The 25398-nt window shown below is 47.6% G+C and overlaps 1 long non-coding RNA gene across 1 annotated transcript in view; it reads right to left on the bottom strand.

The window, feature by feature from the left end:
* The window catches only part of LOC140582328 (uncharacterized), a 160697-nt gene extending 137880 nt beyond the window's left edge, over positions 1–22817 (bottom strand). The window contains exon 1 of the long non-coding RNA XR_011985261.1: positions 22737–22817. This is a non-coding gene — a long non-coding RNA (uncharacterized lncRNA). The remainder of the gene's footprint in view (positions 1–22736) is intronic.
* Between the last annotated feature and the right edge of the window lie 2581 nt (positions 22818–25398).

The raw sequence follows: 25398 nt of genomic DNA, 5'->3' as shown, positions 1-25398 counted from the left end.
AGAGTGAGGGTACGCTGTATTCATGGTGAGGAGAGTGAACATCAAACTACAGATATTCAGATGGAAATAGGCAGATGTATCTGTTGAACGTGGGTATCATGGATACCTGTCCTTCCCTGTTGTCTTAGGCCAGGATGTTCCGGTGTTGGCCGAGCTGTTGCAGCATCATCAGTCCCCAGTTGGCAGTTATGTGTAACTCGGACTCAAGCAAAGATTAGGTCTACTGATAGGGATTCGTGGCAGGTTTTGCCTTTCTCTGAATGCTCTCCTGGGGGTAAGGAGAGAAAGCCTAAGTCTGCAAGGAGGAGGGAGAAAGTTTTGGGCACTCCCGTGCAGGAACAGTTGCCCCTTCCTGCGTTGGAGGAGGATATATTGAATGTTGCAGACTTTGGCATGGTGCAGCAGGAGGATACCACTTTGAGTTCATGTTTTCAGAAGGTAGGAAGGAAAGAGGAGAACCCTAGGGTGTTAGCACCAGGGAAGGAGGGTTTTGTGTTGAGAGAGGGAAAGCTGGTGCGCGTGACTGCTGAGGGAGAACAGCTGGTGGTGCCTAAGGCTCTACGGGCCAAGGTATTGCAGTTAGCCCATAGTATCCCTTGGTCAGGTCACTTGGGTCAAAAGAAAACCTGGGAGGATTTGTAGTCGTTTTTATTGGCCTGGGGTACATCAGGAGGTCATGGATCATTGTAAATCCTGCCCACTAACCACTCGCACGCGTAGAGGTATGAAAGTGCCATTGGTGAACCTGCCCATTATAGATGTTCCTTTTACCAGGATTGCTATGAATGTAGTTGGCCCTCTAGAGAAGAGTAGGGGCGGCAACCGCTATATTCTGGTTGTGTGTGACTATGCGACCCGTTATCCTGAGGTTTTTCCTTTGAGAAATGTTAAGGCTAGGCAGGTGGCTAATTGTTTGATCCAGTTATTTTCTCGGGTGGGTATTCCTAGAGAGATTATTACTGATTAGGGTACTAACTTCAATTCTAGGTTTTTGAAGCAGGTGTATGCATTGTTGGGAATTAGGGGCATTAGAACTACACCCTACCACCCGCAGACTGATGGGATGGTTGAACGTTTCAACCAAACATTGAAGGCTGTGAAGGAAGTTTGTGTGTGGCATGTGAGTTGATTGGGACCAGTTGCTGCCTTATATTCTCTTTGCATATAGAGGTTCCTCAAGCATCCACCGGCTACTCCCCTTTTGAGCTGCTTTATGGACGACAGGTGAGGGGCCCCCTTGATGTCCTCCAGGAGGCCTGGGTGGGGAGTGGCTCTCCACATCAGTGTAGCATTGTGAGCTATGTGCTCAAGATGCGGGACAAGCTGGAGGAGTTGAGTAGCCTGGCCCATGATAATGTGGCTCAGGCTCAAGTACATCAAAAGACTTGGTATGATCGGACGGCTCGTAGCCGCACCTTTAACCCGGGGCAGAAAGTTCTTTTGTTGCTGCCTTCTGATAGCAGTCTCCTGGCGAGGTGGCAGGGGCCCTTTGAGGTGTTGCGCAAGATGGGCCCCGTTACGTATGAAGTGGCCATGCCAGATCGGCGCAATCCCAAACAGGTGTTTCACGTCAACCTGCTCAAAGAGTGGATATTGAGGTCAGGAGATACCAGTGATCTGAGATGGGCTCGTGTGGTGCCAGAGGAGGAGGAGCTCAAGGAACAGTATTTTCCTACAGTGGGGGAGGAGGACTTGCATCCTTCAGTGGAGCATCTGGCCAGTCATCAGCGAGAGGAACTATTGCTGGTTATTCCGGAAGGTCTCTTTCAAGAGCGACCAGGGCGGACAGCCTTGATTCATCATGACATTCAGCTGACATCTCCTGGCCCAATTCAACAGACTTCCTTTAGAGTTCCGGCAAGACTGATCCCTGCACTAAAACAAGAGGTCCAGGCAATGTTGGAGATGGGGGTGATTGTGCCATCACGTAGTGAGTGGTTTAGCCCAGTTGTGCTTGTTCCAAAGAAGGATGGGGGGCTTTGTTTTTGTGTGGATTTTTTTGACCCTTATCCTATGTCCAGGGTGGACGAGTTGGTGGAGCGACTTGATAAGGCTCAATACCTCAGCACACTGGACCTGTGTAAGGGGTATTGGCAGGTGCCCCTGATGCCTGCAGCTCAGGAATTGACAGCATTTCGTGCTCCGATGGGGCTGTTCCATTTTACCACCATGCCTTTTGGATTACACGGGGCCATGGCAACCTTCCAGCGCCTGATGGATCAGGTGTTGAGAGGGGTGGAAGGTTATGCTGCTGCCTATATAGACGATGTGGTAGTCTATAGCTCTTCATGGGCCGAACATGTAAGGCATTTGGCTGACGTATTGCAAAGGATAAGCAAGGCTGGTCTGGTGGTCAATGCTAGTAAATGCCAGCTGGCTAAGCCTGAGGTGTGCTATCTGGGGTATGTCTTGGGTGGGGGAACTATTAAGCCTCAAGTGAATAAGGTGGAGTAAGGAGTGAGGTCCTTCTTGGGTTTGGTTGGGTGGTATCGGCGGTTCATACCCAATTTCTCTAGCCGGGCCGCCACGTTGACCAGCTTGACTCGCAAGTCTGGACCTAACAAAGCGGTTTGGAAAGAGGAGTGTGATCAAGCTTTTCAGGAACTTAAGGGCAGTTTGTGTCGTATTCCGGTGTTGCAGAGCCCTAATTTTGACCTCCCCGTTTCAGTCCAGACTGATGCCTCTGGGTTGGGGCTTGGGGCTGTGTTGTTGCAAGGAGGGGAAGAGGACCGGAAGCCGGTTCTGTACATCAGCCGCAAGCTCTTCCCCAGGGAGACGAGGTATTCTACAGTGGAGAAGTAGTGCCTAGCTATCAAATGGGCGTTGGACACCCTTAAATATTATTTAATGGCCTTTACAGTGGTTGCATCGTATGAGGGACAGTAATGCTAGGATTACGCGGTGGTATTTGTGATTGCAGCCATATAGGTTTACGGTACAGTACAAAGCAGGTACGGACAACGTGACTGCTGATTTCTTGTCCCGCCTCTATGAGGAGGGACAAGCTTGAGTGGGGGGGGGTGTGTGAGGCCACGCTTATGGAACCGTCCTCACTATCTTAAGGGTACAGTGGCATTTTACCGCAATAATGAATTTTTGTTTTGGTACCTTTCTACCAAGGTTTTGTTTGCAGGATCGGCAAGGGTGGAAGCAGATGGGCGCGCACATGTGGAACCTACGCAGAGTCTTTATTTATATTTATTGCCCTTTTGTCCCTTGTGGTAGGGTGGTACCCCTATAACCAGAGGGGAATGGTAGTTCCCAATTATATATATTCCCGTGTGTTCAGTTAATTTCACACTGCACCACGTATACAATATGGGTCAGTTGGAATAGTTTTATTCATATATATATATATTTTTTTTTATAATTCGCGAATATAAATTTTTTCCCCAAATTTCCCCAAAAACTTCACTGCAAAACAGTATATCTTCACCAGGAGCTATATGTTAATTAGCACTGATAAGGTTTTTATAATCAGAGGCAGTTTTTACTTTTGTTTCTTTTGTGTCTGCAAGAAACAAAACAGCAGCTTCTTTGTAGCAAAGGAAATGCATTACCGTCAGGCTGCAGGGGTTCCTCAGATCCTCAGGAAACCACACAGTTTGGTTTTGAATGAGGTTAGGGGAAGTGTGTTGTGTCTTCTAAGTGGTTCCCTGTCACACAGTCAGCTCTGTACTCAGTTTATGTTCAGTTTCTCTCAGTCTTAATTCACTGTCCACATAATCCACTGAAGTTCGTCTCTTTACATTCAAGATAGAGAACATTAGATCTGAGGTCATAGTTGGGTGAAAAAACCACTTGCATGAGCCCAGACATGTCATGCATTATCTATAATTAGTGTGATTGCATCAGCAATCACAATTCTGTTTTTCTTAAGTTGTGTTTTTTTTCTTATTATTATTAGTGTGATCGTAGAAGCCATCACACTATTGTTGTTCTCACGTTTTTATTATTATTAGTGTGGTAGTATAAGCAATCTCACTATTGTTCATCTTAAATTTTATTATTTTTATTCCACCCACTTTTTTTCGCCACTTCTCATCAGACCTTATATTAATTCCAACATCAAAATGTCTATTAATATCCGGTGTGTTGTGCTTGTACACAGCTAATTGATCAGATCAATTTTAAAAATCGATTTTTTTTAGTTAAGTCCCTTCTGTACTATATGGGGAGAAAAACAAGATGGTCGAGCCCCCTTTAAAATGTGTATTGGAGAGAGAGTCAGTGATGTTACAGGTAAGGATGCCATAAAGCGAAAAAGTACAAAAACAGAAACACAGAGAAAAAAAAACGTGGCACAAAACACCAGCACTCATAAAACGGACTTCAAGACACTAAAGCTCAGGTTAATTATAAAAAAATAAGTGTAACACTGTTGGTTGTGGTTATTTAAAAATTGTGCTTCTTCTCCTCCTACAATGTTTGAAATATGCACATGGTTCCAATGTCAAAACATCTGATAATATCACCTGTAATGCACGTGTTTTAAATTTTTGATCGGTTGATCAGGGGCTGAGTATTGATCATTTAAATAATCAATTTTTGTGGTCAACTCAGCTCAGAGGAAATACATCACAGTCAAGCCACAGGGGTTCTTGATCAGATCTTCAGGAAATCACACAGTATTGTTCAGGATTGCTTGAATTTAAAGGAAGTGTGTTGTGTCTTCTAGGTGGTTCCCTGTCAGACAGTCAGCTCTGTACTTTGTTTCATTTGTGCCTGCAAAAAACAAAACAGCAGCTTCTTCTTTGTAGCAAAGGAAATGCGTCAGCCTGCAGAGGTTCCTGATCAGATCTTCAGGAAACCACACAGTATTGCTGGGGACATTAGATCAGGGATCATAGTTGGCTGAGAAAACCACTTACATGAGTCCAGACATGTCATCTATTATTTATAATTAGTTTTAGGACATTTTGAACTTCTGCACTCATATTGAACTTCCTTCCCATTACGTTCTGCTATCGAACATCCTTTATATTTCTAACACAGTGGTTCCCAAACCAGTCCTCAGGGTCCCCCAGAGGGTCTGCAGTTCTGCTCTCTCTTAGTGTTAACATGAATTACTGCAAAGTGTGGACTATCTTGGGGGGCCCTGAGGACCAGGCTTTCTTTGAAGCTTAGTCCCGCTGCTTTACTTGGTGAATGGGTTAAATGGGTTAAATGCAGAGAAAGAATTTTGTGCTGTTCACACTGTGCTGTAGTGAGTTCACGTATGACAAAATGGTCACTTTACACTTTACAAAAGGCCTGTCATCTGACTATAGAGCAGAAAACTCTTGTCCTGCTTCGTCTTGTTTTTTTTTTTTGAGTGTTGATTATTGTCTGTTTTTTTGTGGATGCTGTTTTTCATTTAGCAGTTTTCTTTACTTAGACACATGCATCAGACACAATCAAACACATGCATCAAACTTATCATCTATTAAACATCCCCTCCTCTCATATCAATAAAGCATGCACAAATCAGGTTAAGCAGACAATAATAACTGACTTAGAAATGCAGAGTTTAATTATTTAAAAGAAGCTTGATTACATATAAAAGGATGTACAATTTCACAAGCTGTAATGATATGAAATACACACTGCAACAGGAATGATTGTGTGTGGTGTATATCTGTTTTTTGCGCTAAGAGAGCTAAGATAGACACAAACAACAGCCCCCACCCCCACCCATGACAATGGTTAGTATAAGTAGCTCAGATGAATGGAATATTTATACTAAATCCACTTCCAAGAAAATAAACCCCCATTGTGGTGCCAACTGTCAGCCCACATACCAGAACCTTTATTTCAACTTCTGTGGGGCCAATTTTGACACCAGTATCAACTCCCAGCCCAGCCTTCACATAAACTGGGCCAGCGCTTGCCGATGCACTTCCAACCTCAGCTCGAGCCATGGCACCTGCCCCCAGGACATTAGCCTCAGCACTTGCGGAAGCGTTAGGCCCATTGGCTTCAGCTTCAAAGATGCTCCAGTGGGCTCCAGCTCGTCCGATTCCAGCCGCAGCCTTAGCTCCTGCTTTTGGGATGCGCTGTCCAGGTTTGTTCGTGAAAGCATACGCATATGTCTCTGTATCAGCATATGCTCCATCAGCATACGCTCCTCCTGGCCTGTGTCACGATCGCGGGCAAAAACGAGCAGGGAAGCAGGCGATCGGAGTCAGGAAGTAGGGCAAAAACGGGGATTTATTGAAGGAACGGGACCGGGGAATCACGACAGGCAACATTAATGGTGAGTCTGCCGAAGACAGACTCAGACAAAGACTAAATACACAAGACATGCCACGGAGAACGAGCCACAGGTGAGAACAATCAGGGTGAAAACAGGAGGTAATGAGGTGGGCGTGGCACACATCGGGAGCGGACGGAGCGGGGCGTGACATAACCCCCCCCCAAAGGCGCGCACACCGGGCGCGCCCGGGAGGAGGCGACGGACGGGACGACGGAACAGGACCTGAAAGACAAGAACAAAACCCTCAACAAGACCAGGGAAACAAGACCGAGAGACAAAACAGAAAGAGGGACGAGAAGAAGGACAGGACCTGACAGAGAACGGGGAAAACAGACAGACAAAGAGAAAAAGGAGACCCAGCGGGGACACCCACAGGCGACACGAAGGGGCCAGGGGTGCACGGAGGAGGAACACAGGGACCAGGAGCAGAGACAGGCGGGACAAAGAGAAACGGAGGCGGAAACAGGGGAGCAGAAGGGAGCCCAGGCGGGCGACAGGCAGCGGCCGGAGGGGCCGCAGGGGAGAGGGAGAAGGGAGCAGGAGGGGACCACCCAGGGGCCAAGGGAACGGGACGAGGGAGCGACGGAGGGGACACGGAGGGAGCAGGAGGGAACACCAGTGAAGGCGGGCAGGAGGGGGAAGCCGCGGCAGGCGGAGGCGCAGCCGGAGCCGGCGAAGGCGCCGTCCGACGCCAAGCCGGAGCAGGGGGGCCAGGAGGCGACTGACATGGAGCCGGAGGAGGGACCGAGGACCGGCACCGAGGATCCAGGGGAGGACCCGGCGGCGACCGCCGACCCCGAGCCGGAGGACCCGCAGGCAGCCACCGAGCTACAGCCAGGGGCCGAACGGGCGAGCCAGGGGGCAGGGCGGGCGGGACCCGGGCCTGACGCCTGTGTCCCCGTCCCTTGCGGGACACCGACAGGCGGGGTCCAGGGGGCTGTTGACCTCGCCGGGGCAAGGGAGTCATGAGGGAGGTCAGTCCTGGGCGGACAAGAGTCAAGGCCTCAACAGGCGGGGCAGCCAGAGCCGCGGGCGTGGCCGCAGGCGGGGCAGCCAGAGCCGTGGGCGTGGCCGTCTGGACAGGCGAGCCGGGCTGGGCCGGCGAGCCGGGCTGGGCCGGCTGGACAGGCGAGACGGGCAGGACCGGCGAGCAGGGCTGGCCGGACAGGACAGGCGAGACGGGCAGGACCGGCGAGCAGGGCTGGCCGGACAGGACAGGCGAGACGGGCAGGACCGGCGAGCAGGGCTGGCCGGACAGGACAGGCGAGACGGGCAGGTTAGGCGAGACGGGCTTGGGCGTGCGGCCAGCAGGAGGTGCCGCAGGCAGAGCAGGCCCCTCGGCGGGCGTGGGTGCAGGCGGAGATAGCACCCGCACGTGGCCAACAGGGGGCGCCGCAGCAGGCACCACCAGCACGTGGCCAGCAGGCGCCACCTCGGCTGGCAGAGCTGAGGCGGCTGTAGGCGTGCGACCAGCAGGGGGTGCCTCGGCGGGCGCCGCCGTCACGTGGTCAGCAGGGGTCGCCTGGGTAGACGCCTCGGGCATACAGTCAGCAGGGGGCGCCTCGGCGGGTGCCGCCAGCACGCGACCAGCAGGGGGCGCAACCGCGGCCACCTCACGCAGCTCAGGCGCTGGCAGGACAGGCAGTTCAAGAGCCGGCAGGACGGGCGAGACGGGCAGGTCAGGAGCCGGCAGGACAGGCGAGACGGGCAGTTCAGGAGCCGGCAGGACAGGCGAGACGGGCAGGTCAAGAGCCGGCAGGACAGGCGAGACGGGCAGGTCAAGAGCCGGCAGGACAGGCGCCTCCATCACGCAGCCAGCAGGGGGCGCCGTCGCGGGCGCCGCCATCACGCGGCCAGCAGGGGGCGCCGTCGCGGGCGCCGCCATCACGCGGCCAGCAGGGGGCGCCGTCGCGGGTGCCGCCATCACGCGGCCAGCAGGGGGCACCGCGGCGGGTGCCGCCATCACGCGGCCAGCAGGGGGCACCGCGGAGGGTGCCGCAGCCAGAGTGGTGGCAGCTGCAGGGACTGCAGGCAGAGCAGGCAGGACAGGCGGGTCAGGTGGGACAGGCGGGTTCGCCGGCAAAGCGGCGGAAGCTGCAGCAGGCGGTGCCGCGGGCAGAGCGGCGGCAGCTGCAGCAGGCAGGACAGGCGGGTCAGGCAGGACAGGCGGGTCAGGCAGGACAGGCGGGTCAGGCAGGACAGGCGGGTCAAGCGGTGCCGCAGGCAGATCGGCGGCGGCAGCAGGCAGCGCAGCCGCGGGCAGATCGGCGGCGGCAGCAGGCAGCGCAGCCGCGGGCAGATCGGCGGCGGCAGCAGGCAGCGCAGCCGCGGGCAGATCGGCGGAGGCAGCAGGCGGCGTGGCCGGCAGGTCCGGATCGGACAGGTCCGGTGCAGGAAGGAGGGGTGCTGAGCGATGAGGCGCTGCTCCTTTAGGGGCTCTCGGCACCCGGGGAATAGCGTCCCTGATTGCGCTTATCCCACCGTGCCCCAGGCGCGCCGGCCGATAGCCGTACGCCTCCAAAGGAGGCGGCTTCTCCAGGCGGGCGCTGGTTAGGTGGGTAGCGACGGGGTCCTCCCAGGCGGGGAGCAAGGAGCAGGCTCCCAAGAAGAGCGTCGGGGTAGTTCTCTTCCTCCTGCGCCTTTTTCTGGCGAGAGCGGGGCTCTCTAGGACCCAGGGTAGGTCCTTCTCCTGGGGTCCTCTCCCAGGCAGTTCCCCAGTGCTGGGGAACTGAGCGGCCGTAGCCGCGTTGCGCTCAGTTGTGCGCTTTGGTGGAGCAGTCCCTTTAGAGACTGGGGTCGCAGGTGGTGAGTCGGGGGGCGGTTGCCCGGCGGTATACCCCAGGTGGGGTAGCCAGACTGCCGCTCGCTCCCTCAGCCGTCGCAGGTATATTTCCACCTGTTCGAGCAGCTGCTCCTCACCGGTGCGGAACCTCCTGTCCAGGAGCTCCCAGCTGCTAGCCACCAGCCGGCGGGCTACGGGATCCGGGTGGAGATCGAGCAGGTCGGTCCACTTGATCACCTCCTCCTCCATAGGGAGATTCTCCCCAGTAGCGCTGAGCGTGTTGCGGAGACTCACCATTCTGTCACGATCGCGGGCAAAAACGAGCAGGGAAGCAGGCGATCGGAGTCAGGAAGTAGGGCAAAAACGGGGATTTATTGAAGGAACGGGACCGGGGAATCACGACAGGCAACATTAATGGTGAGTCTGCCGAAGACAGACTCAGACAAAGACTAAATACACAAGACATGCCACGGAGAACGAGCCACAGGTGAGAACAATCAGGGTGAAAACAGGAGGTAATGAGGTGGGCGTGGCACACATCGGGAGCGGACGGAGCGGGGCGTGACAGCCTGTCAATGTAATCTATTATATGAAGCACGCCCTGAGCTGCAATGAAATCAGAAAAAGGTCAGACATTTCTCCAGGCCACTCATGTGGTACCTAATATGGTCATGGTTTTCATTATATGGTTTGAGTAACCCCCAGAGGCCAGCCCTTGTGCGACATTCCATCTAAAATTTTACATTTTAAAATAAAATAAAGTGTTTGCTACTAGAGCCAATATCCTGTAAGCCTCACCTACATTCACTAACCCTTCAATTAGGAGTGAGTAATATGGCAAAAATATAATGTCTTATAATAAAAGACTTTTGGTTTTGAAAGTTGACACAGACATGAAGAATCAGTACTGCCTCATTTAAGAATTAAATTACCTTGTAATTTTATTTGATTTATTACTATGACTGATTTGACTTTAAAAATTATTATTCATTATCCACTTTTTGAGAGTTTTATTCAACTTTTTGAAATCTACACTAAACTGTCACTACTCTCTTCATAAACATGGTATTAACTAGTTTGCTATAAATACTGGCAATAACCACGCTATAAAAGTTAACTGTGACAGTATGGTGTCCAGGGCTGCTGTGCTCTGAATGTTTCGGTCTTAGATTAATGAAGAAATTAATCATTTAGAAATGTATTATAGATTGTATTCAATCAGTTTAGCTGGATGTAAGATTCACTGTGGACTTACCTGCCAGCGTCTTTTTATGTATCTTGTTTTTTTTGTAATTCATCTCAAGGTCTGGAGAGAGAGAGGGGTGGCAGAGAGACACAGAGACAGAAAGGGTGAGTCTACAAGAGAGTGGAGAGTTGCACTCTCATTCACTGTTTTTCCATTTATTTTAATTTTTTTGCCCTCTTTGGCTAAAGCTCCAAGACCCAAACATGCAATGAGGTTAGGGGAGGGAAGGCATTTGGTAGTACTGGTACTGAATAACATACAACACGTTAGATGGCTGATTTATCTGATGCATTATAGACTAGAACATTTGCTCTTTGACAGGCTGACACTCATCATGACCATGATGCACCTCACAAGCTTGTTTTATACAGGGGCATGCATCAAGAAAGGTGATGCAATGAATTCATAAAATAGGTCAACAACTACTTTACTTTAAACTAAAAACTTCTAATGGGTAAAACATTTAAAGACTTTGGGATTGTGGGGGTCCATGAAAGTTACACTACAACTGGATACTGTGGGTAAAATGACTTTCATTTCATTTTAGTACATGATATTTTAGGCTTTGCTAGTTAGTGGAAGTGTGAAAATTTTTTTATAAAATCATGAGTGAATTCAGGTGCTACTTTTAGTCACTCATTCATTATTTGTTCAAATCAAGTCAAGCTGAAATGCTCTGGATCCATAAATAATAGTGAAATGTTCTCATCAACGATGATGGAGAATAAAACAGTACAACTTAAAACATAATCAGGTAAATGTGACGAATCCTTTCAAACCACTGCAGAAAACAAACGGACTGAGTGACAGCATCACATATAAAGTTCAGTTAGTGCTGACTTTGACTTTGACTTTGCACCAGCCTTTATTTTGTCAGTCAACAACAGAAAAAAACCTTACTGCGACTTCAAATCACAAAATGGGTCGTTACCACAAACTCAATCAAACCAAAAACAAAATTAAACAATCAACCAAAAGAAAAAAAACAAAAGAAAAAATTAGCCAGGGCAACCAACATAGAAACACAACCAATACAATGGGCCCCAACAAAAAAACATATGGCGGGTCAAACAATCGACACCATCAACAACAATACTAAAACTTCAAGAGTAAGTCCCAATCATGGGTCAAGTCACACAGAACCCCACCATAACCCCACACCTCCGAAAAAGTCACAAGGTTGTGAGTCAATCCGAAAAAAGCATGTTCTATTTTTATGCGTGCTGCCACCAAGCCCTTCATCATGAGGCTAGGATTCGTCGATCCTGCCCCCTTCATCCTATTCCTCCGGGACAGCCAGATACTCATCTTAGCCTGGCCCAGCACGAAGTTCAGCAGACACACCTTAGCCTTCTGGGAACTACAGTATTTCGGTCCATAAATGAAAAGCTGAACAGAAAAAACCTCCCCAAAACCGACACACCACTCCTCCAGAACCGCAAACAACTCATAAAGCCGATTACACCTCAAAAACAGATGCTCCATCGTTTCCTCTGCAGAGCAAAAAGGGCAATCCCTCCCAACTGTAGAGTCAATGTGCGATACGTGTCTGTTCGTAGCCACTGCCCCATGCACAATCCGCCACTGAAAATCCGCTGTGCGCTTCTCAATGGGGGACTTGTACAGGGACCTCCAACGTCCTTGTGGGGAAGATCCAGGCCCCAACAAACCTGACCACCTGGAAGCCGCCAGTCCACTCAGCGCCCGAAAATGCAGCACTTTAACACATGCTCGGTACAGAGCTTTCTTGGACAGATCCCTTAGAGCCACCTGCTGAAAAGCCACGAGAGAAAGCAGCAACCCCACTTCCTCTCGGTGACCCTCTACAGCAGGAGAGACCCTGAGTAGGGGAGAAAAAAAAAGGGGGGGACTGCCCCCTCCCGACTCAAGCACCGTCCTAGCCGCCTCCGGTAGCGCACAAACAATGTCCTCCAGAGCTTTCCAAAGAAGTCGGCCAGACTGAACCCCAGTCACAGCCCGCAGGTCATCCAATGTTCTCCAGGAGCCACCAACCCTGAGGGACCCCAGCTTCGTCAGGCCTGCCCTCTTGAAACAGGCCTGCACAGTCGGAGATTGGAAGAGTCCAACCGGAAACATAGGATTATAAAAAAGAGGCTCTTCATCAGCAGCAAAATATTGCAGAGCATCCCTAGTCACCACAAAAACAGAAGACCATGCCCGCAGAATCGATCGATAAAAAGGCGTCGTCACTGAAAAATCCATCACTCCCAGATTAAGCAGAAACAAATGCTTATCGTACCCCATGTTCTCCACTCGCCTCAGGAGAGCACACGCAGTGTCTGCCCACATCAAGTCCTCTTCAAAGACAAAACGCTGTATGGCCTGCAACCGGAAAGCCGTGATCCTGCTGCGCAAGTCTATAAGACCTTGCCCACCTTCTTGTATCGGCAAATACAAAACAGGAGCTCTTGTCCAGTGCTCCCCAGTCCAAAAAAAGTCCACCAATTTCCGTTGCAACACTTCCACCAGCGTCGATGGCGGCTCCAGTACCATAAATACATGCCACAGCATAGAGGCAATCAGGTTATTGGCAACCAGGACCCTCCCCCTATAGGACAGCTGGGGCAGGACCCAAGTTCATTTAGACAACCTAGCACATACTCTATCCACCATGCCCTCCCAATTCCTATCCTGGAATTCCGCAGTACCCAGATAAACACCCAGGAACTTTATACCAGCTCTACCCCACTGCAGACCTTCAGGCAAACCTGGCAGGCCACCATCACACCACTGCCCCATAAGAAACCCCTCCGATTTAGCCCAATTCACCTTTGCAGAAGAAGCCCGCTCATAGACGGCCAGGCTCTTGCTCAGCACCCGTACGTCATCCTCTCCCCTAATAAAAACCGTGACATCATCAGCATAAGCTGAAAGTGCCAGAGTCCGCGATCCCAACACTGACAAACCGTGTAACTCACCCCTCAGCCGACAGAGCAAAGGCTCTATAGCCAAACTATATAACTGACCAGAAATAGGACAGCCTTGTCTAATCCCCCTGCACACCGGCACTGGAACACTAAGCCCACCACCAACCTTCAAGATCACCGACACCCCAGCATACAGCAGTTCCACCCACTTCACAAACTTATTCCCAAGCCCAAAAGCCCTCAACACATTAAATAGGTAGCCATGGTCAACCCTGTCGAACGCCTTCTCTTGGTCTATCGACAACAGACCCAGGTCCCATTCAGATAACCGTGACAAGTCGATCACATCACGCAACACAAATAAATTATCCATAATGGTGCGGCCAGGCACACAGTATGATTGATTCATATGAACCAATTCACCCATATGTTTTTTCAACCTATTTGACAAACATTTGGACAAAATTTTATAATCCGTGCATAACAAAGATACAGGTCTCCAGTTTTTCAGAAGGCCCAAATCACCCTTCTTCGGGAGAAGGGACATGACCGCCCTAGTGCAGCTCACAGGCAACACCTCAGAACAAAAAGAAAACTCAAAAACATCCAACAAATCCCGTCCCAACAAACCCCAAAAATGCTTATAAAATTCAGCAGGTAATCCATCAATCCCAGGGACACGACCTGCAGACAGCTGCAGAACAGCCACGGTCAGCTCCTGAAGGCCAAAGTCCGCATCCAGAAGCCCCGCTTGAGTTGTATCCAACGTCGGCAAGCCAGATAAAAGTTCCTCAACGCACGAGATGTCACACTTGCTGGTGCTATACAAATCGGCATAAAAGTCCACTGCAAGTTTCCTCATCTCCGCAGGATCCGTCGTGACCTTCCCCTCCGCATCCCGGAGGTATAGCATCTGCGCAGATGCCCGGTTCTTGCGTTCCAGATTGAAAAAGAAGGAGGTTGGAGAGTCCATGTCCTTCAAAGAGGTATAACGGGCCCTTATCAGAGCCCCCTTTGCCCGCTCCTGGAGAAAGGAGCCCAACTCCTTCCTACCATTTCCCAGAGCACCTACATCGCCCGCACGTCTGCCCCCAATCAATTCCCGTTCCATGTGGCTAATCTCACCCTCAAGCTTCCACATAGTGCTCCTAACCACACTGGCAGTATGGGCCGCATACTGCTGACAAAGCAGTCTGATTTGGGTTTTGCCCACCTCCCACCACTGTAGAAGATTCTCAAAATTGGACCTCTGGGACTTCCAGAACCCCCAGAAGACAGCAAACTGATCACAAAAGAAAACATCATGCAAAAGGTTAAGGGGAAAACGCCAATACAAGGAGGACCGAGAAGTGTAAGACAAAATATAATCCATGGCCACAAAATGATGATCAGAAAGACCACAGGGTGAGATAGAAACTCTCAACACCCTATTGCCAAATGAGTTCTTGATGTACAGCCGGTCCAGCCGGGCCGCACTCACTCTCTCCTCATTGACTTTAATCCATGTGTATTTCTTCTCCTTCTCATGCTTTTCCCGCCATACATCAACCAAATCATGTTCCTGGAGCAATTTAGAGAGCTCACCCCCAGATGGGGGGTGTGGCTCTTCACCATTTCTATCCAGGACAAAGTTTACAGTACAATTCCAGTCTCCCCCCACCACAAGAACGGAATCACTACTACACCATCTCAGTTCCTTCGCCAACCTCTGAAACAATCGCACACGCCCAGGACCATGGGTATGGGCATAGACATTAACAAAACAAAAGCAAATGTCATTTATAGTGGCCTGAACAATTAAGGCCCTCCCTCGTTCAACCTCCCAAGAGGTCACCTTCGCCACCCTGAGCCTAGGGGAGAACAAAATAGCCACCCCCACGCTCACATTTGTCCCATGACTCAAAACATAAGTCCCATCCCACAGCAAACCCCAGTCCCGCTCATTCCCCAAATCACTATGAGTTTCTTGCAAGAAAATAACATCCACCTTTTTAAGTTTAAGAAACTCCAGCAGCATAGCCCTCTTACGCCCATCCCGGCCTCCATTCAAATTCAAAGACCCCACCCTAATACACTCCATAAAAAATAAATAAAGGAAAAAACAAAGAGAACAGAGGAGCAGAAAGAAACAGACGAGAGGGGAAAAAAGAATCAGCAACCACACTCATTTCAACCCCACACGCGAAGCAGGGGCTTTCCCTTTCCGTATCCTGGTCAGAATCTTCTTAAGCGGAAACCTCTTCTTCTGACTCAACTCATCATATGTTGCGGTTTTCACCATTCTCACTATCGTAGCCTCAAGTTTACCCATATCCGGAAAAAAATCAGACACCTAAGAGGGCTTACCATAAGTATCATCCAAGAACTCATTAACCTCCTGAATAGAATAGACGCTTGCATCGTCCCTACCCTGAGACGCAAAATCTGAAATATCCGAGAAAGCATCATCATCCACATCCTCTGTAGCATCTCCAGATCTGCCTTCAACAACAGAAATATCAGTCACCGCACCCTGAACCTCATGGCTACCAACACGATCATCAGCTCCACCGTCCTCCAGCACACACTCACGAGCCCCCTGAACATCCTCAACACTATGCTGCACACTCTCACTACTTTGTGCCGCCACCACTAACTCATCACTCTGACCATCCCCAACCCCCTCCTGCACACTACCAACTTCAACCTGTAACACCCCCAGACCAGGCTCAGGTGTGTCCTCAACTGCAGGAGGCAGAGGTACAGAGCTAGGCCCTGGCCTCTCACCACTCCCAACCCTATGTGGGCAGGCGAGTCGTTTATGCCCGATATCCCCACATTCAAAACACTTCATATTCCCCGTATTCGCATAAAGCATATAAGCCCTCCCCTCAACCATTACCCTAAAAGAAACATCCAAATTGGGCTCGGTTAAAAACATAAGCACCTGTCTCCTAAAGGACACTACATGCCTTAGAGCAGGATTCTTACAATTTAAGACCGTAAGAGTAAAATCTTTCCGTGCCACGGGCATATGCCACTCGACATGTCACCGCTACGTGCGCATGGCACTCGACATCTCACCGCTACGTGCGCATGGCAGTGGCAGCTGCCACTCGACATGTCACCGCTACGTGCGCATGGCACTCGACATCTCACCGCTACGTGCGCATGGCAGTGGCAGCTGCCACTCGACATGTCACCGCTACGTGCGCATGGCACTCGACATCTCACCGCTACGTGCGCATGGCAGTGGCAGCTGCCACTCGACATGTCACCGCTACGTGCGCATGGCACTCGACATCTCACCGCTACGTGCGCATGGCAGTGGCAGCTGCCACTCGACATGTCACCGCTACGTGCGCATGGCACTCGACATCTCACCGCTGTGTGCGCATGGCAGTGGCAGCTGCCACTCCACATGTCACCGCTACGTGCGCATGGCAGTGGCAGCTGCCACTCCACATGTCACCGCTACGTGAGCATGGCACTGGACATGTCACCGCTACGTGTGCATGGCAGTGGCAGCTGCCACTCTACATGTCACTACTACATGAGCATGGCACTCGATGTTTCACTGTTATATGCGCATGGCAACCGACCCGGCACGGCCATCGGCGCATTTCACGGGACCCGGCACGGCCATAGGAACCTGTCACTCGACCTGGTGTCTTCACATATCGACTGTCATTCGACCTGTCACCGCTACGTGCGACTGTCACCACTTAAAGCTTGGCTTATACTCGCAGAGGTGCGCGCGGCGAAAATGACTGCATGGTGGGTCATTTTGCGTGGTGGTGGGCACGGTATTTTTTGTAACTTCGGAGGTTAGCAGAGGATTAGCAGGAATAAGCTTTCAGAGCACTTGTAAATTACCCAATATTGTCGGAGACTATATAAAAACATTCGTTTTTCTATGTATTTTTGTCGAGATGGGAATTCACACGCATGTTATCTTTGACATTTGTTTATGTCCTTGAGTAGGCTATTGTTTGTTTTTGGTCACATTTCAATACATTGTTTTATGTAGTTACACCAACTATTTGCAAATCTGCGTAAAGTTTAAATTGTTTCTGAATACCCCTTTATTTTTAATTATCCCTCACCCATTTGTCTTCATACCTTAAGCACCAGTGTTTTATCAAATTTTACAAATTCAGAGGCCTATAACGACCCCATTTCCTACACCGTTCATTTGTACACTAGTCATTTGATCTTGTATTCTCTGTATGCATCTGTCACAACATTCTCTCAAATTACTATTAAACAACCAAAGGAGATCAAGAAAATTAAAATTGTCATTAATATTAAGACTACTGTCAAGGCTAAATTAAGCAATACGTTTCAATCTAAATTATAATACTATGTTGCTTTTAATATATAGTAACAGCAACCTAAAGTGACAGAAATAAAGTGACAAGAAACACGATATATATAATCACACCAACCACTTCTTTAATAAGACCTCTATAATGTTCCCTATTTGCATTTCTATGATCAAAAATAAATGATGAACACGAAAGTCTTTTTTATTGTACCGTAATATACTTAGACCGCAATCTGTTTCTAGTAATTAGCACTTTTGTGTGCTCATAACTGCCCATCCTGCTTCACAGGTACATCATGAATTATCCAATACATAACTGCACACACGTCCGGAGTAATTTACTGAGGGGGTTCAGTCTTGAAACGGCAGCTGGAAGGAGGAAGTGACGTCACAGGCACCCGTCAAGGCAGGTAGCGGCAGCTGCCACTCCGTCACAGGCACCCGTCAAGACAGGTAGCGGCAGCTGCCACTAAGAAGTGGCAGCTGCCAGTTCTTAGTGGCAGCTGCCACTTCTGTCCGTCGCTAGTGGCGCTAAACAGTGACAGGATCCGTTCGGGAACAGTGCCTGCCGGTAGTGGCAGGTCTAGTGGCAGGTCCCGTGGCAGGTCTAGTGGCAGGTCCAGTGGCAGGTCTAGTGGCAGGTGCCGTTCAGATACAGTAGAGAGGCACCTACCCGCCACTCCTGGAAGTAGCCTAAACCAGAGATTCTGTACATCGGCTTAATGATCATTTTGTGAATATTATAATTATAAATAGTACAACTAAATGCAGGAATTTTAACGTAATTTTATACAAAGCTTCCTTAGCTATAGAAGTTGAGGAAATTAAATAGCCTAATTTACATACCAAATAACAATAGTACCTAGAGATGTTCCAATGTAATAAGAAATATTATTACATTGTAAAATGAATAAATATAATAAGAATTTTTTTTTTTTTTAGAATTAAGTGATCAGTGGTCATTGTCAACACACCACAGCACCCAGTGCACAACAATGAAATGTGACCTCTGCATTTGACCCATATGTGACTTTCGTGACATAGCAAGGGGCAGCTAATTCAGCGCCCGGGGAGCAGTGCTTGGGGACGGTACCTTGCTCAGGGTACCTTAGTGGTGACTTGCTGGTGGGGGATTCGAACCTGCAATCTTTCAATTACAAGTGCGCTACCCTAACCATCAAGCCACCACTGCCACAAATATAAACAGTACAATCATTGTCTTCTCAAATATGACAATGAAGAGTTTTGCAATCAACAACAATAACATCATGCATAGTCATACAATGATTAAACAAGTCCTCAATTTATTTCCGTATCCCAGTTTATCCTAGCCGATTCACAGAATCTCTGGTTTACTTCCATGAGCGGTTGGTAGGTGCCTCTCTACTGTATCTGAACGGCACCTGCCACTAGACCTGCCACGGGACCTGTCACGGGACCTGCCACTACCGGCAGGCACTGTTCCCGAACGGCTCCTGTCACTGTTTAGCGCCACTAGCGACGGACAGAAGTGGCAGCTGCCGCTACCTGCCTTGACGGGTGCCTGTGACGTCACTTCCCCCTGCCAGCTGCCTTTTTGGGACTGACCCTTACTGGTAATTTATAGTATTTCGTGTGCTCATACCTGTGCAATCTTTTTCGAAGGTAGCGTCATCAGTGTTTACGTGCAAAGCGTATTGTGCCATCTCATAAGAGATTGAGATAGTAATCAGTAGTCTTTTGTGTGCTTGGACTTCATACAGTTTTTACAAATTCTAAGTTTCAACTTCCATTTTTCTTAATTACTTATAAAAATGCTTTGTCTGTCGGCACATTTATAATGCATATATCGCATTAATGTCATGCCAGGGTAATTTTAACGACATACATTAATTAATTCGTCTTTTAGCCCTGATCGAACTTTAAAACTGAAAAAGAGATTAGCACCGATTGTTACAGACAGTAAGCAAATGCATTTATTTATTCTTTCAAATACTTTCGGGAAACTGAAATCGCAATTGCTGAATCGAGAAATGGGGATTCAATTGTATTTCAAATTCAATTAATTATAATCAGTGCTTGAAGTGGGCCGGAACGCAGCGGAACGCAGTTCCGGTACTTCTGTATTTTCGTCTTTTGGGTTCCGCCACTTTTTTCTGCGTTCCGGTACTTACTGAAACTGATCCGACGCAGCGACAGTGGCCCGAGAATAGACAATATCACAAGACCGATAAAAGACTACATTACCCACGAGCCACGACAGTGCCCTATCATATGCATCCACTGAGTCCCAACCAATCGCATAAGCTTTAGCCCTAGTCTATTGTTAGGCCTACAAGTATCACACTGGTCTGGTTCATGTTGTTTTAATGGTTTTCAGTATTCCATTTGCGAATTAGAAAAAAGTAGCCTATGCCTATAGGTTATTGCTTGGAAGAATGATTAAATTAAAATAGTTTTTGAACCAACACATCCTAAAGACTTGATTTTTTTTTCACCGCACAAATGTCAAATGACGGAAAATTAGAGTTCCTGCACTTATTTTTTCTCACTGATTATAATATAGGCTACATGTATTTTACGATTCCTCAGACCACACTGTTAGAAAGACGTTTCTGTGCAGACCCGAGGTTGAAACCGTGAAACTCGCTTTCATTTGTAAAACAATAAGTGTTGATTGGCGCTGATGAGGGGGCGGGCAGTTTGTGTGGGGAGTGAGGGAGGGGGGCTCCACGAGAGGTGCGTCCGAGGTATTTCGTAGGTTTCAGGGATTCTAGTCCAGTGGCGTATACAGACGTGTATAGTCGCGTTGAGACCGATGACAGACACACATATCAGTGGCAGCTGCTGTACTGGTAGCAGTGACGTGCGAGTGGCAGCTGCCAGTGCCATGCACACGTATCGGTGACATGTTGAGTGGCAGCTGCCAGTGCCATGTGCACGTAGCGGTGACATGTGGAGTGGCAGCTGCCAGTGCCATGTGCACGTAGCGGTGAGATGTCGAGTGCCATGCACACGTAGCGGTGACATGTGGAGTGGCAGCTGCCACTGCCATGCGCACGTAGCGGTGAGATGTGGAGTGGCAGCTGCCACTGCCATGCGCACGTAGCGGTGAGATGTCGAGTGCCATGCGCACGTAGCGGTGACATGTCGAGTGGCAGCTGCCACTGCCATGCGCACGTAGCGGTGAGATGTCGAGTGGCAGCTGCCAGTGCCATGCGCACGTAGCGGTGACATGTCGAGTGGCATATGCCCGTGGCACGGAAAGATTTTACTCCCTCTGATTTAAGAAGACAGACTTCATAGCGCCTGCGAACTTTCCAAAACGGGAAAGTTCACGCTCGATATCTGCGTTCGGAATAAACGGCGGAACATTCGATATCGTAACTCTCGTCGCCGGTGCAACCAATGGAGAAACCAGGAGGAGTCGGCCACTTACCCTGATTCCCTGCTCGATCAGGCGCTGAACAAAAATTTCCTCAGTAACAAAAATAACCACTGCCTTGTTCATGCGAGAAGCGGAAAAAACATGCTCAAACCCAATCAATTCACCAACTCCAGTCAACACGTCCTCCACAACTATCCCGGGATCAGGCACACACCTGACTCCGTGACGGAGTGAGAGAGACGGCGAACCTGCGGCGGGGGCGGAAGGCATCCCACCACCCGACCACAAAAAAGACCGTCAAAGCCAAAACGACACTGACGCAAACCAAGCACAGTTCGTTTTTTTTTTTTCTTTTTTCCGTTTTTGAAAAACGGCAAGAAAAAAACGCTAAAAGAAAAACCCCCAAACAGACGCCCTCTCACCCCACATGCGCCCTCAGTCACACTCCCAGAATGCACCAGAGAGAGAGAGAGAGAGAGATTGAGTGTTGCACCCTCATTCATAATATTTTCTTCACACAAAACAATCTACCGGCTCCTGTTTTTTCCCCCCCAATATCTTATCCCAGACAGTCTGCTAACAAGTCTGTTGTATTGATTTGTGTTTTTAAAACACAGTTCTTCAAAACACTTCCTAAAAATCCTGTACCCGTAGTAAATGACCATGTGTACAACAAGAATAAAGGCTTATAATATTGTATAATAACAATAATAATAATAATAATAATAATAATAATGATAATAATATAGTTCTATAATATATTGAATATAATAATTATTTATTTTATAATCTACTTTTGCCAAACTTTTATGTTTTCTGTGCATTCGAATGGACATAAAATTAAAATTAACCGTGCAATGACAGTATAGAAGTGAAAAGAAAAGAAAAACAGAATAAATGCGAGTCTGTCAATTACAGACAAATGGGACAAATACAAATTATGTTAGATATCCAACTAGACTTAACATAAAGCATAAAAAGCTGCGTCCTCACCTGTCTCTTCTCCTTCTTTCAGTCTCTAAAACTTCCACTGCAAAAGGGGTCTGAATTTGTAGGTATGATTACTTTCACTTTCTCTTTTTTAGGATATGCGGCTGTTCGCTACGGAAGCGTAATGCGTTCACTTGAGAAAAAATAATTCTGCTCTGTTTTTCTGAATTAACGAGATACTGTTTTCATGTAAAAAAAATATATATACATGGTCTGTTTTTCTGAATTAACCTCAAAAACTCTCATTTCGCCTACTTTAGAGCTCATTTTCACTGCAACAATATCACACCTTAGATTAATCCAGTTTTATTTTGGTCTGGGTTTGAAACACTGGGAAATACTCGCAGCTTTAAGTAACATAGATGGCATATTGTTATTAGTTTGTCGACTTTGCGCAGGCACCTCAATGTTTTGTCTGTTTTATTCATAAACAATTATCTAGGTCAGTGGTTCCCAGCCTTTTTTAACTCACGGCCCACACAGCCAAACACATATGTTTCCGCGGCCCACTGCAAAAGAATTTAAACGATCCCGCTTTTTGTGTCGGGTTAACTAAGTACTCGGAAGCAAGGCTGTTAATTGTCTTTATTGAATAAACTGATAATTTATTTAATTATATATCAAATTATGATTTATTTGATTTTGACTAGACATTTTTTATTACAATATTACAATTTCTATTAATAATAATTGGCGGCCCCCCTGCAATACCGTCGCGGCCCACTAGGGGGCCGCGGCCCACAGGTTGAAAACCACTGATCTAGGTTAACTCCGGTGTATTTCTGAAAAACGCGCCGCCTTCTGCCTGCTGCCATTTGGCGAACGTATATGAGACTATTCTGGTAAGTAACAGGTAAAGTTAGCATGTAACGTAATGCTAACGTGCATTACTAGTTAGTAACTGTTTTATTATATCACGCACCTTACGTCCTTTATAGTTTTAGTCCGGGGCACTCTGTATCCATGCTAACTAGCTAGCTAATATTAACATGACGCAGTACAGTCTTCCAGCTTGGGGATTCCCACCCCGGTCCGCGGCCAGTGTTCCGCTGGGGGGGGTTTGCGGAGGGGTTGGCTGCAAATGCAAACGATCCCTTCATGTTCGTGCATTGTGTTCGGATGTGAAAATAAAAGATAACTATCAAGTTCAATGTTTATGTCCTATTATACATGATAAGACTAAAATAGTTTGCCATGCATATGGATGCCATGCAGTCAGAGCATGATCAAGACAGGGTGTTAGTGTGGAAAAAGCACAAATGTAACAGTATTTGAGGGAAGAGTGGGAAGGAGGGAAATGCAAGGAGAAGGAGGTTCCTCGGAGCTCCGAGATGTGCTTGGCTGTAATAAATCTGGAATATAGCTATATAACATAGTTTTTGATAATAACAGCATTTGTTTTTTAGGCAAAATGGCAAGCAGATCAGAACTGGCCAGATCTGATGTTGCAGGTTTTATTGAAAGACAAAACAAAATTAAAAAGTGCTGAAGTTTGAATGACTGTGTGTTTATTTCAGTTATTTTATATTGGGCTCAAGGATTGGTTTCATCATACAAATACAACATACATAATGTTTACTTGAATTTACTGAAAAGTAAGTGATACCAGAATCAGAGGGTCAATAAGCTTTTAAGTAATAATGTGGATTGTGCTTGGGATAGAAGCTGCACGTTGTATTGAAGAAAAGTATAGATTTTCATTTGACAATATATGCAAATTAATTGTAATAATAATATTAGTGACATTCATCTTTAGATAACATTAATTACATAACTAATGATACTTTGAGAAAAAATGTTTTGTCATTATTATTTCGCTATTATCATTGCTTCTTACAGTAAATTATTCTTGATGCCCCCAGTCAGTAGCCCATGTTTATAAAATATGTGGGTAGGATGAGGGTTAAACCCCCCCTGATTCACGTGCAGCATTTGATCACAGTTGATTGCATTCATGCTGGGAAGAGTCATCCCATCTTAGCAGAGTCGCTGCTGAAGCTGTCTGTGAGCTTATTCTCCAGGTCTGACTAGTCTTTGTGTGGCTGCCCACACTTCTGTCACAGTAGATAGTCCTGCCTGCCCTGCAGCTTAATCAATGAAGCGGCTCTTTCCTTGCATATAATTAATGTATCAGCTATGTACTTGCATCTATCACTGAAGCGGCTGCTTTCTTGCATTTGATCTACTACAGTTTTTTATAAGGTGTTTCCTTTGCTTTTGTCAGTCTCTGCCTGAATTCTCAAGTTTCTTTTGCCGTTTTTCCTGCTATCTCTGCCACAACTTCAGCTGCATTTTTTGCAGTCTCTCCTACACCGTCTGCTCTGGCTGCAGCTCTGGCTCTTTCAGCCCCTCTCCTATGGCTCCTGCTGCAGCCGAAACCCCCGCAGTTACACCCACTATTCCTAATACTGCTTCTGCACTATAGATTTGTCTCAGTTTGACTGAAGGCTCATAGCAATGTGCTAAGATCAAGCCTGTCAGCAGGAGGCACTGTGAATGTGGTTATAATGAACACGAACGTGCCGTATTGCTGTGGAAATTCTCTAGCATGTCTTAAGCATGTCTTGGGTGCAATTACTTTATACTGTCAGGAGATGGCAGTGCAGAGCCACATAAAGCATAAGCACATGGGGAAGACATAGTGAGAGGTACTTATTTACAGTGGCGGATCTCGGACTTTTCTAAGGGGCCATCAAGGGGCTACAATATTCATAGAGGGGCCAAGTATTTGTACTACATCCTTGCACACAATCCATGGTTTTGGTAAGGTTTATACATTTCACCAGTCACAACATGTTGAAACACTTTAAATAAAAAGGCTTACACAGTAAATCTCCTTACCAATTTTACATGCATTTTACTGTACATAGACAAAATACCCACAAACACACACAGCATGTGAGAAAATCCAGCTTTTTATTCATTTTTTGAAAAATCTTTTTACAAATACTTTTCACAAATACTCTCTCTCACAATCACAAAGTTCCATGTGGGTGACTACTGTACATTTTGCTCTTCTAAAACAACATTCCTCAGTTTTTGTGACAGGAACTGAATCGTCTTACAAATTCATTTATGTCTAATGCTTTTGCTCGTCTGGACTCAATACTCAGCACCCAAGATGACTGAAACACTCTTCTGTCATTGTTGTTCATAAATGATTTTTAATCAAACTTAGGGCTGAAAAGCTGGCAGACTCACTCTTTTGGCCAAAAACTGAATTCCCGCCTGAGACTGACCCTTTCTTTTCATACTCTCTATCACTGCCAAACATTATAATATTAACACACAAATGCAAATTACAAAGAAGCACATGAATTAGCATTACATTTATTAGCGGAATGCTAATGTTCATGTCTAAACACAAGTAGTTAGGGTGACCAGACGTCCACTTTTCCCCGGACATGTCCTCTTTTTGAGACCATGAAATTGCGTCGGGCTGGGTTTTTAGAATCGTCCGGGTTTTTGAGCTGCCCAAACATTCGTCACGTCATGGGCATCCTACACGCCTATTCACTTCCACTCACACTAGTAGATCTATTTTTGTCTATGTTAGCAATGTTAATATATGCATATGTAATCTA

The sequence above is a fragment of the Paramormyrops kingsleyae genome, chromosome 24, assembly GCF_048594095.1.
Source record: "Paramormyrops kingsleyae isolate MSU_618 chromosome 24, PKINGS_0.4, whole genome shotgun sequence".
Taxonomy (NCBI): domain Eukaryota; kingdom Metazoa; phylum Chordata; class Actinopteri; order Osteoglossiformes; family Mormyridae; genus Paramormyrops; species Paramormyrops kingsleyae.
The sequence above is the reverse complement of the archived record's forward strand: the minus strand, read 5'-3'. Positions and strand labels throughout refer to the sequence as shown.